We start from the raw sequence: 13597 nt of genomic DNA on the forward strand, positions 1-13597 counted from the left end.
AGTCTTTATATAATTCTCCAGGATCTTATATTTCCAATGTATAATAATATTCACTCATATAGAAAGAACTGACTTTTTAAATATATTTACTCATATATAAAGAACTGACTTTTTGTTATAAATTCTTCTAGGAATTCTTCTTGGTTCTGATAAATCAAGAAATAAGCCTAGTGGTGGCTGGATACTCAACACCACTACTTATCTGAGCATATAACAAAGTCACGGAATGTTATTTTTGTTCTTATATTTTTTTCTCATGGTTGTATTAGAACCATGTTGTCAGAAACAAGGAGATTAATGCAAATTTTAAAGTCTATGCTGCAAGAAAATGGAGCTAAAGTTTGATAAGCTATTCAAAATTAATTGTCATTTTTAAATGACATAAAATCACACCATTATTGTTACCAAACTGGAAATATTTAAAATATTTGTAAGTTTATTTATTTTTTTTTGAAAGACAGAGACAGCGTGTCAGTGGGGGAGGGGCAGTGAGTGCTGGAGACACAGAATCAGAAGCAGGTGCGAAGCTCTGAGCTGTCGGCACAGAGCCTGATGCGGGGCTCAAACTCGCAAACCGTGAGATCATGCCCTGAGAGGAAGTCAGAAGCCCAACCTACTGAGCCACATAGTTGTCGCGAACTACACACCATGTTTTAAGGCATGTAGTATATTTTATGTTTCCAGGCTCTGTTCCTCAGTTCTGAGGAGGAAAAGTTTTCAAAGACTTAGACACATAAACTTCTTCGAGTATTAGTGTAGTAGGAAGGAAAAAGATGATCTAAATTTTCAGACAATCTTATAAAAAAAAAACAAAAAAAAACCCACCAGGATTTACGTCTGTGTAACAACCATAGCCTTGTTGACTGTGTTTTTGCCCAATAACTTCTGATTACTAGCTCCACTTTCCCGTAACGTTTTTTTGTCTTTAGTTGAAGATGGCATTTAAGGTGATGGCTTGAGCCACTGTGGGGAGTCAGTTTTCCTGGGTATCTCCTAGGTATACAAGAGGTAAACATTGTGAAAATATAGGAAATCTTACTAAAAAGGGGTGCTGGGAAGCCCGGAAGGGGGCGCTTTCACACGTTACCACTCAGCTCTCACATTAGCACCAAACAGGAGAAAGTTTCCTTTATATACCCCAGCGAGAAGAACCGATTTCTCTTTTCCCAGAAACGGCCCAACCGATGACCAGCTGTCACACTCAGGCAATGAAAAGCCGTCACCACCTTGAACTCTTTTAAGCAGCCCTTTCCAACTTCCTTCTTACCTCCACAAAAGCAAGCCCTTCTCTTCTGTCCTCCAGACTTGCCTATGGTTCGCCATAGTTGGCTTGTGCTAACTTGCAATTACTAAACTAATCCCAAGCAAACTCATTTTACTGGCAAAATAGATTTTTTTTTAAAGGTCACCAATATGTTCTTAAACTTTATTTTTCTTCTGTTTATTACAGGAAGTATCTCAGCCAAGAACCTCAGAGGGTACAGGAAGAATATTTTTTTCCTCCCCTACACTCCCAAGAGCCATGGTGTAAGTCATATCAAGGAGGGGTCTTCTCTTAGTACATACACATGATTCAACGATATATTGATAAATACAATGTACTGTATTATTTCAGTGGATGCAGAGGGTAAAGGTACTTTTTACTAAAAGTCACTTATGAGGTAGGAGGAAATTGGCCTACTGGTAGATAGTTTGTTCTTTCCATTTAACCCTTTGGGATCTGCTTTACGCGTATGTGTTCTTTATTTTAACACCATTTACCAACTTCACTCCCTCAACCCGCATCATATAACTGCCTCGTGGGTGAATGTGCTTAGTGCAGGCAGAATGGTTTCAGCAGAAGAAAACTCCAAAGAAAACAGAACTGGACTAGAATCTGAGCCCTGCCACTTAATACGTATGACTTAAGCAAGGGACATAAACCCATCCATATTAACATTCATGGACCGCAGTTTGCTACATAATTGCAGGGAACAGGATAAAATGAAAATGCAGCAAAGCCTCAGCAAGTGGATATTTTAAAATGTATTTGGGAATTGTGTTTGTATTCAGGTATGGTGAGGCCAACAGGTAAGGAAATCACTGCCATTAAGAAGATAGTTTACTGTTCACAATTCTAAACAGTCCGGTGGCTGGCGGGGGGCGGAGGCACATGCTGCACCATGGAGAGAAACATGAGAGAGCACTGAGGTTGGCTGTTGAGAGAGAAAAAGGCAGAGAGATTTCAAGAGAAACTGCTAGAAACTTTTCTTGTGGTTTTCTAGGAAAATGGGCAAGGCAGGGTGAATAGGCTAAACAGATTTAGCACTGGCTAGCTTAAAAGATTTCAGTGGGTCCCTAATTTGGGGACCCAGGATAATCTGGGCTGGAGAACACCACTTTAGGGTGTAAAGCTAGATAAAGCAGATGGGGAAGGGTGGAGCGGAGTCTGCACTGTTTTTTTTGCAAATGAAAACCAGAGTCTCCTTTACTAACTCTAGGAAGACACTAAAAATGCACTTGGAATGGTCATCCCCTCCTTAGTCATCAAGTACCCAGATATTAAACATGAGATACACATCATCAGATACAGAAACTAGAAAGCATGGTTAATACAGTGGGGAAGTCAGTCTTTCTTTCCACAGCCCCAAAGCACCACAAACAGGTGAATCTTGTGTGACTGCTACCTCAAACAACCTGAGATGTACTTAGTACCTGGATTGAGGGTGTTCAGGAGACCTCACTGAGTCTCCTACCAAATGTCCTATCCATGGCATTGCCACCAGCGAGAAGATGGCTACTGCCTTGTCCTCCTCCCCAAAACATACAGAGGTGGCCTGATGTGGAGCCTCTCTGTGCCCATGAGCAGACACCCACTGGGACAGGGGGCCATGACAGGACAGAATTCTCCCTCATCCACCCACCAACGCGATTTGTTTATTGCCCCAGTCAGAAAGTAGTGAGAGCCTTGGAACGAGAAAGAGGGGGAGCATAAAGCCTCACGGGGCTCAGGGCACAGAGGGAAGGGAGTGGGCAGCCACAACCAGGCAGCCAAAGTCATGGGCCCTCTGTGGGAGGCGGGGTCGAGTGACAGCTGATACTCCAAGTCCCAGGGTGTGCTACGTCATCCCGTCCAATCTCAGTTATAAAACATAAATTCAAAGATTGCATTCATAGGAATTTCACAGAGTATTAATTCTCAGGTTCAAGGTCCTTCTAAGCACAGAACCCACGTTCATGCAACCAGCTCTGGATCCACAGTATAACTTTAGCATCATATCTTTTATCTTCTAGATCAAACTTTATTCTGGCTCTTGTGGCAGCCAGCTGTGCTCAGATGTAAACTGAGCTGTGTCTTGCCTTAGATGCTCAGCATATGTCTTATATTCTATCCCAGGATTTTCTGCCACTCCTGCATGTGGACACTATGGAAACGAGCTCAGCCATTCTGACACCAACTTAGAAGCATGAGGAAGAATACAACCAATGAGGAAATGCCACGTGATGGACAACACAGCATTCCCGTCCTTGGGCCTTGGACAAATAAGCCTGAAGTACCTTCTCCACAATTCCTCAGGAATCCCAGCTGGGTCAAACTGAAGCTTCCCACAATGCCAGCTCCATAAGACACCCTTGGCTTTTCTTCTTGCCCTGGCTCATTCTTTATACTGTCTACATATGCTCTTTAGGACCATATGACAAAATAAACCATCTGTTTGCAAGCCCTTGAATCAAGTCACGCTTTTTGTGGGAATTCTGAATAAGGTTAAATATGAGTTCTTTGGAAGAACAAATGAGATAATATATGTAAAACGCCAAACACAGGACCTGGCAAATTATAGCTATGTGGTGTCTTTGAGTTTTTAATCCTTTCTCTCTCAGTGTGACAAGCTGCTCGATGTATAACCTATAGCCAAATTTACAGAAAATACATCTGTATGTGTATATGTATCTTTTGTTTTAAAAATATCAATTTCAATACCGATTTTAGTCAAATCCTGGTAAATTCTGTCTGTGCAGATTAAAATAGTGTTTTATGGATTCTACCTTTCTTTTTTTCTTTTTATTTATTTTTATATTTTAGTTAGTTAACATCCAGTGTGATAATGGTTTCAGAAGTAGAATTCAGTGACTCATCACTTACATACAATATCCAATGCTCACCACAAGTGCCCTCCTTAATACCCATCCCCCATCTAGCCATATCCTACCCACCTTCCCTCCACAACCCTCAGTTTGTTCTCTATCATGAAGAGTCTCTTGTGGTTTGTTTCCCTTTACCCACCCCCCATATGTTAATCTGCTTTATTTTTTTAATTCCACATATGAGTGCAATCATATGATATCTGTCTTTCTCTGATTGACTTATACTGCTTAGCATAATATATGGCGAGATTTCATTCTTTTTTGATGACTGAGTAATATCCCATTGTATATATACACCATTTCTTCTTTTTCCATTCATCAGTTGATGGAAAGTTGGGCTCTCTCCATACTTTGCCTATTGCTGTTAATACTGCTATAAACACCGGGGTGCGTGTACCTCTTCAAATCTGTATTTTGGGTAAATACCTAAAGTGCAGTTGCTGAATCATAGGGTAGTTCTATTTTTAGTTTTTTCCGGAACCTCCATACTGTTTTCCAGAGTGGCTGCACCAGTTTGCACTCCCACCAGCAGTGCAAGAGGGTTCCACTTTCTCCGGCTTCTACCCTTTTCAAGGTGACAGATGGGGACAGCAGAAGAGGACTTGGTGTCAGGAACTCAGGGAGTCATCTCTTTCCCAGGCTGAGGCAAATACCGTGACTTGTTTGCATGGAGAATTCCACATCCCCAGGGTATCTCTGGATGGGTCTCCTTGTAGGAGTCCTGGTATCCTCAACGTCTCTCAAAGTTCATCGGTATCTCTGGGCTATGACTGCGCTCCTTTTGGAGGTGTGGGAAATTTGGCGCATCTCTGACAGCTCTCATGGGCTGCAGGAGAATGAAGAAATAGATATTGACTGCAACCTCTGCTCTCTGTGCACTGTGGATTTGGCATGTTGGTATTTAATGGACAAAATTTGTTGTTTCCCCAGGATCTGGCTAGGAAACAGGTTAATCCCCCTCTGCCAGTGAATCATCAAATGTTTCCACCTCTTACAGTTTTATTTCCTAGACCATGTTCCGGGATAACAGCAATCATTTTATTAAAGAGACCCCAACCACAAGTTTCTAACTTCATGTTTCCTCTTTTGTTCTTTTCCCCTCCGTAGCCGGCGGCATCTTTGCCAGATCTAGGTACACAGGGGAAGCAAAACTACAAACAAAAACCTTCTCACTGTGTAAGGCATACACTTGTGGATTAGAGTTCTCCACAACTGCTCTTGAAAACAAAAATCAAGTCTCTTAAAACACATAAAGCATTTTCTCTCTGTAAGACTACCTATGCCTTGAGGCGTTGCTATAATAAAGCTCCAAGAGCAATCAGTTTGGAATGGGGATTGTGCATGGAGAACACACAATCAGTATAATCAAATTATTATCGAAGTCACGAAGGAAATGTGTCCTTACAAAACCCAGCACCTAGGAAAAACCAGCAGGCATTTAGGGGCTGCTCAATTCAGGCTGAGTTCAGAAGACAGTCTTGCACTGGAGGACACCAATAAGGGTTCTAAAGAAGTTGTGTCCAATACTGATGGACAGGAGAACGTTACAGGGACAAAGACAAGACGGATAAAGCACACAGGTCCAGAGAGCCTACTCGGTGCCAGGTAAGCAGGATAGCATTTAAGGTACCAGGGGAAAAAGCAAGAGATAATCCCCTATTTTTAATGGTGCAGGATTCCTCAGTAGAGTACTAAGATCCCAATTTGCTCTGGACAGTCTCATTTTATCCCTGGCATCTCAACAGTATTAATATCTTTTCCTTCTGTAAATAAAAGTGTCTGGATTTGAGCCTTTTTCACAGAACTAAAATAAATAATCTTAAAATCTGTATGGAACCACAAAATACCCAAAGAGCCAAATCAATCTTAAAAAAGAAAAGCAAAGCTGGAGGCATCACCATTCCAGGCTTCAAGTTATATTACAAAGCTGTAGTGATTAAGACTGGCACAAAAACAGACACATAGATCAATGGGACAGAATAGAAAACTCACAAATGAGTCCACAACTATATGGCCGACTGATCTTCAGCAAAGCAGGAAAGAATACCCACAGGAAAAAAGGACAGTCTCTTCAACAAACTATACTGGGAAAACTGGACAGCAATACGCAAAAGAATGAAACTGGACCCCTTTTTTACACCACACACAAAAATAAATTCAAAATGGATGACAGAACTAAAATGAGACAGGAAACCATCAAAATCCTAGAGGAAGACACAGGCAATAATCTCTTTGACATTGACCGTAGCAACTTCTTACTAGGTATGTCTCTATCTAGCAAGAGAGGCAGAGGAAACAAAAGCAAAACTAAACTATTCGGACTTCATCAAGTTAAAATCTGTACAGCAAAGGAAACAATCAACAAAACCAAAAGGCAATCTTTGGAGTGAGAAAGGATATTTGCAAATGACATATCAAATAAAGGGTTAGCATCGGAAGTATATAAAGAACTTAACAAACTCAATACCCAAAAAACAAATGACCCAGTTAAAAAATGGTCACAAGATATGAAAAGACATTTTTCGAAAGAAGACATCCAGATGGCTAACAGACACATGAAAATATGCTCAATATCACTCACCATCAGGGAAATACAAATCAAAACTACAATGAGATAGAACCTGACAAGTGTCCGAATGGCTAAAATAACAACACAGGAAATGGCAGATGTTGGCAAGAATGCTGAGAAATGGGAAGCTTTTTGCACTATGTGCAAATGTGAACTAATACAGCCACTCCAGAAAAGAGTACAGAGTTTCCTCAGAAATATAAAAAAATAGAAGTACCTTTTACAACCCAGCAATCGCACTACTAGGTATTTACTGAAAGAATACAAACATATCGATTCAAAGAGAAACATGCACCCCAATGTTTAGAGCAGCATTATGAACGATAGCCACATTATGGAAAGAGTCCAAATGTCCACTGACTGATGAATGGATAAAGAAAAAGTGATATGTATACATAATGGAATACTACTCAGCCATAAAAAGGAGTGAAATCTTGCCATTTGCTATGATATGGATGGAGCTACAGTGGATGACACTAAGCAAAGTAAGTCAGGGAATGACAAATACCATGATTTCGCTCATAATTGTTATTTAGGGAACAAAACACATAAACAAAGGGGTTGGGGAGAGAGAGGCAAACCAGATAACAGACTCTTAACTACAAAGAACAAAATAAAGGTTCTTGGAGGGGAGGTGGCCAGGGGGGATGGGTTAAATGTAAGGAGGGCACTTGTTATGATGAGTGCTGGGTGTTGTATGTAAGTGATAAACCACTAAATTTTATACCTGTAAATAATATCGCATTGTATGCTAACTAACTTGAATTTAAATAAAAACTTGCAAAAAAAAAAAAAAGTGCCTGGGTTTGGGCAATAAATCACAGAGCCCTTCTCCTCAATAGACAATCCAAGTAAGTACTCAGCATATAAAAAATGCACCTAGCCACCACCCCTCCACCCATTCAGAGGAAACATTTCCATGGTATGATTTGATTCTTAATTCTAAAAGAGTATTGAAATTATGGGGCGCCTGGATGGCTCAGTCGGTTGAGCGACTGACTTCAGGTCATGGTCTCGTGGTCTGTGAGTTCGAGCCCCACGTTGGGCTCTGTACTGACAGCTCAGAGTCTAGAGCCTGCTTTGGATTCTGTGTCTCCCTCTCTCTGTCCCTCCCCCATTTATGCTCTGTCTCTCTGTCAAAAATAAATAAACATTAAAAAAAAATTTAAAGAGTATTGAAATCAATATCATAGAAAAAATCAGATTTTACTTCCTGTTACTAACACTGCTAGGAAAATATCTCACAAAAATGTCATGAATTGAATAGAACTCAATGTACAAATATAATTAGAAAGTAAAGGAACACATGATAAAATGAGGGGGAAAAAAAGATCCAATATCTACATAAAGATCTACCCATCTTTGTACATTTATAGAAGTCTTATCGAATATGTGGTTTTTGGTTTTTCTTTTTAAATTAATGTTTAATTATTTTGAGAGAGAGCAAGAGAGAGAGTGAAAACCAGAGCAATGGACGGAGGGAGGGAGGGAGGGAGAGAGAGAGAGAGAGAGAGAGGGAGAGGTGGAGGGGAGGGGCAGAGTAAAGGGGGGACAGTAAAGGGGGGACAGAATCCCAAGGGGGCACCACTCTGTCAGAGCAAATCCCAATGAGGGGCTCAATCTCTTGAACGTTGAGATCATGACCTGAGCTGAAATCAAGAGTTGGACACTAAAACAAATGAGCCACCCAGGTGCCCCATGGCTTTTCTAATGTACCTCAAATGTTTTGTATAAAACAAAAGCTTGAAATACAACCTATTCCAAGATGGTTTACTTGCTGAGTTTATGAAAGGCATATTGTCCTATTAATGTGATTTAATCAAAAAGTGTCTTATCTTAAAATATCAGATATTAAATATAATATACACATAAGTGACATAGCCAACACCTATTTACTGATTGCAAATTATCAGCTTACCAAAATACATATTTAGAGTTTACCATATCATTTTAATTATTTTACCAATATAAATGATTATATTTCAAGTGAAATGCAATAATATTAGTACATAGTACTGGGACAAAAATTAATTATGTATTATTTCCCACTAATTTCCTTCTATCCCTTTCGCCAAATTCACCACCAGCTCCTCCTGTCTCTGTACAGGTCCAACTCTTTGGTTTTTTTTTTTTTTTTAATTTTTTTTTTCAACGCTTTTTATTTATTTTTGGGACAGAGAGAGACAGAACATGAACGGGGGAGGGGCAGAGAGAGAGGGTGACTGCGCCACCCAGGCGCCCCTAACTCTTTGGTTTTATTTATGGTGACCTGGGGACTCGCCCAAGTAGAGAAAACTAGAGAAGCCAAAATGATTAATATGTTAAAAAGCAGAGAATCATCATCCAAAGATACATTATAAAAATCTGTCACCATTCAGGTCCTCAGAGAAGTGCGCACTAGATTACACATAGGCACATACACATTCAACTTGATTTTACTGTATTACATTCTGGGGTTATATCACATACTTATAGTACATTGATTTAAAAACAAATAGGATGTGATGTCAGGCAGAAACTCATTGCCCAAAACCATAAATGTCATAATAACAGAGACCACCATATCCTTAGAGTGTTTTGGTGGAAACAGACTAAACCCAAGCAAAGTTAGTAATATCCTCCAACATAAATGTGTGTCTATGTCAATGGCTATTCTTTCCTAATACCCAATCCTGGAGGCTACAGAGTCAAAAAAGAAAACAAAGAAAAATTAAAGAGCATAGTATATACCACTCAGAGAACGTGAGCTCCAGTTCATGTCTGCACAGTAGGCATGGAGAATGTGGGAAGGGTAGAGAAAAAAATAGGAGGAGAAAGGGTCAGATAAAGACAGAAATAGATTACATTTGATTTTGAGTTAACAATTTTCACTGACCTTAAAAAAAAAAAAAAAGACTTTATAATTAAAAGTGGCCTGGGCACCTGGGTGCTTCAGTTGATTAAATGTCTGACTCTTGCTCTTGGCTTACGATTTCGTGGGTTCAAGCCCCATGTCGGGCTCTGTGCTGTTAGCAGAGCCTGCTTGGGATTCTCTGTCTCCCTCTCTCTCTGCCTCCCACCCGCCCACTTGCGCTATCTCTGTGTCTCTCAAAATAAATAAATAAACTTAAAAAGGGGGGGGGGGTAGAAAAATTGTGAAGTATGACCAAAGCATCACTAAGAACCAAGAAAGTTAGAAGTGACAAAGCAGCTGTGTGAAGGCAATAGATGAGGAAAATAAAAGTTAAAAAAATGATTTGTGTTCATTTTATTTATTCATTTTATTGTTCACTATGCCACATACACTCCACTGGTGTGCGTTTTAAGTGCTTTTTGAAAATAAGCAGAGAAGTATTAATTTATTAACTTAGTCCAGACATTAAAAGTTAGTGTCTTCCTACATTTAAGGATTTAGTGGATTATCCATCGTATACATTTTGAAAAAGTAATCTGAGTTATTGGAATAACAAAATGTGTCTTAGGCATTTTTCTCTTTCATTAATATATTACCAAAATCCCAGACTACTTTGTGTTAATTTCACCCAACACACCCAGAAGAATCCGTGGTTACTTATAAGCATCTTATAATTTCTCCTATTAGATGATCCATCCAAACAAGTATCATAGGCATCTTTTGATTATACATACAATGTACAACAATTTGAGTTTTTCTCTTCTCTACCAAGAAAGTAACAATTTTACTTCGTAACATGTACATTTGCTCTGATCTTAGTGATAATAACTCTACCCAAAGTTGCTACAATAGAAATATCCATCTCATTTTATGACTTGCTATTCCTTAGAAGCAGCAGTGAGGATGATATAGGATAGTTCATTTCATAAACTAGGAAAGTAATTTGCATCCAAATATACACCATTAGTAAATTTACTTAATCTATTATTAGACAATACTATACTTGACATTATCCAGACTAAGGGGTCTGGATTTACTAATGGGCAATTCCATTTAAATTCACATTTCTAGATAATTCTTTCCTACCACCCCAACTTTTAATGAGAAAATCTGTGGTCACTTTTCCTACCACTTGGCATGGTTCCTTCCGGGAAGACTTGCTAGAACAAGTAATGTATCAATATCGCAACTTCAGAATTATAATTGTTGAACTTAATATTTACTTCCGATTTTTCACATGGCAACTCATTCTTCAGATTTTGAGCGGCATACGAAATGTTTTAACATTAAACTCCAGTATTCTGAATAAAGTTTATACTTTATATAGGCCATTTGATAAGTCAAATGGACATGTTTATATTAGCAACATAAAAATATCTTATTTGTGGATGCATATGAAATCTTAAGTGGGCAAGAGAAATGAATGAGTTCTTTTTGTTAACTGATACATGCCATGCCATAACTTTGAGTTGATTTCATGACTGTGAGAAATATCAACATCATTTTAGTTCCTCAGAGATCATATAGTTCTTGTTTTAAAAGCCAGTGGATTTTCACTGTCCAAATAGATTTTATTAGTTGTCGATGGGGGATATACTTTGGTGCTCTAAAATTGGTTTATTTTGTGCTAGCCCAATACAATTTGGGGATGAAAGATTGTTTTTTTCTAGATATTCCAAAATCAGAGGTTGTTATTGTTTTGTTATTGATATTGATTTGTTGTTATTGTTGTAGTTGTTCCATAATATATTTTAATGAGTGTTTTACTCTTGCCCTTTGATAATACAAGATTTTTGGATTTTGACTTTATTATATGATATTCTGTTAGCTCAGCTATAGAGTAATTCCAATGTTATGAGACTCTGACTCAAATATTTGCATAGAATAACATTCCTTCAACTGGAGCCATGTATTCCCCTGGGCAATTTATGTTTTTATTGTGCTATAAGTCTATGCACGAGGAAAAACCATTAATCACTTATATTCTTAAGGCAATGGTTCAAAATGCTTAAATGTCCAGATAGAGTAAAATCGCTTAGCAATGCAAATGTGAACTCTGGAAAACTAGATGTTGCATCATCAACGGATTCAGCCCATTTTAATCATCATAGACACGGAAATAATGTTAGCTCAACATATAAATCCATGGGCCAGATTTACCCCTACATATAAGTTTAACAACATTACACATTTTAGTCACTTTTCCTTTGTTTGCTCCTTTCACACAGCACTAAATTTTATATTTAGAGTTCATTACTGCTATTATTCTTGTAATTACCATCAATAGTGTTATTTTCTTTAGTTGACATCGATTACTATATTATACTCAGGACACTAAACACTTGCCCCAAGTTATTTCTTCTTATCTGTATAATAATCACATGAGATGAGTAACAATATATCATCCACAGATGTAGGAAGGTGAAATAACATCACAGCTCTGAAATTTGTGAGTGGAACAATCATTCTATTCCAGTATCACATGGCTTCAAAAGTCAAAATCCAATTTCCCAAACTACATTTTTCTTTGTTTTGATTTTTTTTTCTTTTTAATTCATTATGGGTGAGCAAGGCATCATCTGTGTATTCACATAACCTAAAGCACTGCCTGGCATAAAACCAGCACTCGCTCAATAATAAAAGAGCAAATCAAGAGCTGGTCCCATGTCTATTTTAGTATAACAATTCTGTAGTTCAATTGATATAATACACTAAAATCTTTTTTTATCTGTTCATAAAGTTCTCACATCATTATTTTTTATGTCTATAAACCTCTCTTTGTGACCTCTTCAGTTTTTGGTTTGTTGTTGTTTTTTTTTTCCACCACAAACACAGTATCACAAGGGGAGGAAATAGAGCATAACATTTGAAAATAGAAGAGAGTTTCCAGAGAAGAGAAACTTGTATTCCAAACTTCTAGGACATATTATCTACCTAAATATGGGCATGTTTTCTACCTCTTTACACTTACTAATATAAGAAGCTACTTTGCTGGGTTTTGTAAAAGTAAAAGGAGATGGGGCATGTGTTAGAAGAATCTTGCCTCTCACTGAGGAGTGGAGACCCAAGTCCCTTCAGTTGATAGACATTAAAAATGGTTTTATGCAATTTGTTTGGAGTTTATATTTGGCCATTTCTTTATTTAATTCCAACTGTATAACATAATGTATTTAAATATCCCATTCAAACACAAATAATACAATCTACTATAGATGGGTAGGATTGTACTACTATTAGTCTATTGACAGTCAAGCCTGGCAACGTGATTTCAGCCTTGTAAGATCTGAGCAGACATCCAGTTAAGTGGTCCCTGACTTCTAACACATGAAAACTAAGAGATAATAAATGGATTTGGCTACAGTGTGTGAAAGTGTGCTAATCCATCACAACAGAAAGAGAAAAGGAATGCATGCCCCAACCCTCAAGTACTCAGTCCCAGAATAACTTTCTGGAGATAAGAATCTAAATCGCTGTATTTCAGCTTCCCTCTACCAGATGAAGGAAAATCCAAAGATATGAGGGCAAATCTGGATGAGTGGATGGATGCGATTGAAGAAAAATTTCATAAAAGGACAAAGGTTCTAATAACAACTCAAAACATAAAAGGGGGATATCTGGCTTCGAAAGTTAAGGTATGTACTAGTTTTTTTGTTTCTGAAAAAAAAAATCATTCTTGTTATTGGTCATGGCTGATTTTGATGATTAAGACAGACTCCATGGTACTCTATGGCAATTTTAGGTAAAAGCTCCTGTATACTGATGCAGAGAACTTTAACTTTGGAAGTCAGCTGTTACCATGTGGAAAAACAAAACAAAACAAAACAAAACAAAACGCCTGACTAAGCATGACTCAGAAGGAAAACCGCTCCTCTTACCTTGATGTTCCATCATTGCCCTGATCTATATGTCCCATTGAAAGTGCACACTGGGTCTGTGTAAGTGACAGCTCATCAGTGGTGACAGCAGCAAAGAAAATTATGGCATCATAGTTTGCAGGCATAGTCAGTGAC

The 13597-nt window shown here is 38.3% G+C and overlaps 1 protein-coding gene across 7 annotated transcripts in view; it reads right to left on the reverse strand.

Moving 5' to 3' along the window:
- Positions 1-13597, reverse strand: part of CDH18 (cadherin 18) — a 1008661-nt gene that overhangs the window by 360159 nt on the left and 634905 nt on the right. The window lies entirely within an intron of this gene.

This window comes from Neofelis nebulosa, chromosome 1 (genome assembly GCF_028018385.1).
Source record: "Neofelis nebulosa isolate mNeoNeb1 chromosome 1, mNeoNeb1.pri, whole genome shotgun sequence".
Taxonomy (NCBI): Eukaryota; Metazoa; Chordata; class Mammalia; order Carnivora; family Felidae; genus Neofelis; species Neofelis nebulosa.